The sequence below is a fragment of the Canis lupus genome, chromosome 19 (genome assembly GCF_003254725.2).
Source record: "Canis lupus dingo isolate Sandy chromosome 19, ASM325472v2, whole genome shotgun sequence".
Classification (NCBI taxonomy): domain Eukaryota; kingdom Metazoa; phylum Chordata; class Mammalia; order Carnivora; family Canidae; genus Canis; species Canis lupus.
In genome coordinates, this window is record NC_064261.1 from 22933754 (window position 1) to 22935557 (window position 1804).

General features: G+C 30.3%; 1 non-coding gene across 1 annotated transcript; it reads left to right on the forward strand.

The window, feature by feature from the left end:
- Window positions 1–511: 511 nt before the first annotated feature.
- LOC112652488 (U6 spliceosomal RNA) lies at window positions 512–615 on the forward strand. Its single transcript, XR_003131501.1, has one exon. It is a non-coding gene; the product is annotated as a U6 spliceosomal RNA (small nuclear RNA).
- Window positions 616–1804: the final 1189 nt, after the last annotated feature.

Below are 1804 nucleotides of genomic sequence, written 5' to 3' on the forward strand. Positions count from 1 at the left end.
AGGCTCCCCCTCAAAAAAAAATCAATAAAAACCATTCAACACCTTGACATTTAATAGTGAAACTTGCAAATTCCAAAGATTAAGAGAAAATCCTTAAAGCAGGGAGAGACAAGAGATTCCTAACTTATATGGGGAGAAATATTAGATTAACAGCAGACCTCTCCACAGAGACCTGGCAGGCCAGAAAGGGCTGGCAGGATATACATAATCTTTGCAAGTGTGCATGGACCATTTATTTGGATAAACCATATTCTGGACCATAAAACAAGTCTGTATATACTTTAAAGGATTCAAAGAATATGGAAGTTGTTCTCTGTCACAAAGGCATTATATTAGAAATCAACAACAGAAAGATATTAAAATTTCCCAAATATCTGGAAAATAACATGCTTATAAGTAATATATGAAATAAAGAAATCAAAAGTTAAGTTAGAAATTTAACCACCATATTGTTATAACTAATAAATTCAGTAAAGTTACAAGATACAAAATCAATATATAAAATGTTTTGGTGCTTGTTCTAGCAGCACATATTCTAAAATTGGAACAATACAGAGATCAGTATGGTTCCTGCACAAGGATAACACACAAATTCGTGAAAGTATTCCATATAAAAAAAAAATCTTATGTATTTCTATATGTTAATAACAAACTACCAAAAAAAGAAATAAAAAATAACTCAATTTACATTGTATCAATAAGAATAAAATACCTAGGCATAAATTTAACTAAAGAGATGAAAAACTATATTAATGAAAGATATTGAAGAAGGCACAAATAAATGAATATATTCCATGCTCACATGGATTAGAATTAATATTGTTAAAATGTCCATACTTCCCAAAGCAATCTACAAATTCAATACTGTTCCTATCAAAATTCCAGTGGCATTTTTTTACAAAAATAGACCAAAAAATCCTAAAATTTGTATGGGATCACCAAAGATCCCAAAGATAGCCAAAGCAATCCTGAGAGAGAAGAACAAAGCTAGAGGGGTCACACTTCCTGATTTCAATCTATATTACAAAATTATAATTATGAAGCTACAGTATAGAATAGGCATAAAAACAGACACATATATCAATGGAATAGAATAGAAAACCCAGAAATAAATCCACACATATTTGGTCAAGTAACTTATGACAAAGGATCGAAGAATAGACCATGGGAAAAGACAGTTTCTTCAGTAAATGGTATTGGGAAAACTGGATAGCTACATACAAAAGAATGAAACTCAACCACTAATCCTATACACAAAAATTAATTCAAAATGGATTAAAGATTTGAACCTAAAACTTAAACTCCTAGAAGAAAGTGTAGATTGTAAGCTCTTTAGCATCAATCTTGGTGATAATTTTTTGGATTTTTTTGGATCTGACACCAAAAGCGAAGACAACAAAAACAAATATAAACAAATGGAACAACATTAAGGTAAAAAAGCTTTTACACAACAAAGGAATCAACAAAATGAAAATGCAACCTACCAAATGGGAGAAAATATTGCAAATCATGTATCTGTAAGGAGTTAATCTCTAAAATATATGAAGAACTCATACAATGAGTCCTTTATATGACAACAATTGATGACAAACAATCCAATTAAAAAATTAACAGAAGACCTGAATAAACATTTTTTTTTTCAAGAAGACATACAACAGGTAATAAAAGGCAGTCAACAGCACAAATTATCAGGGAAATTCAAATCAAAACCACAGTGAGCTATTACCTCACACCTGTTAGAATGACTATTATCAAAAAGTCAAGAAATAAGTGTTGGTGAGGATGTGGGAGAAAAAAAAAGAAT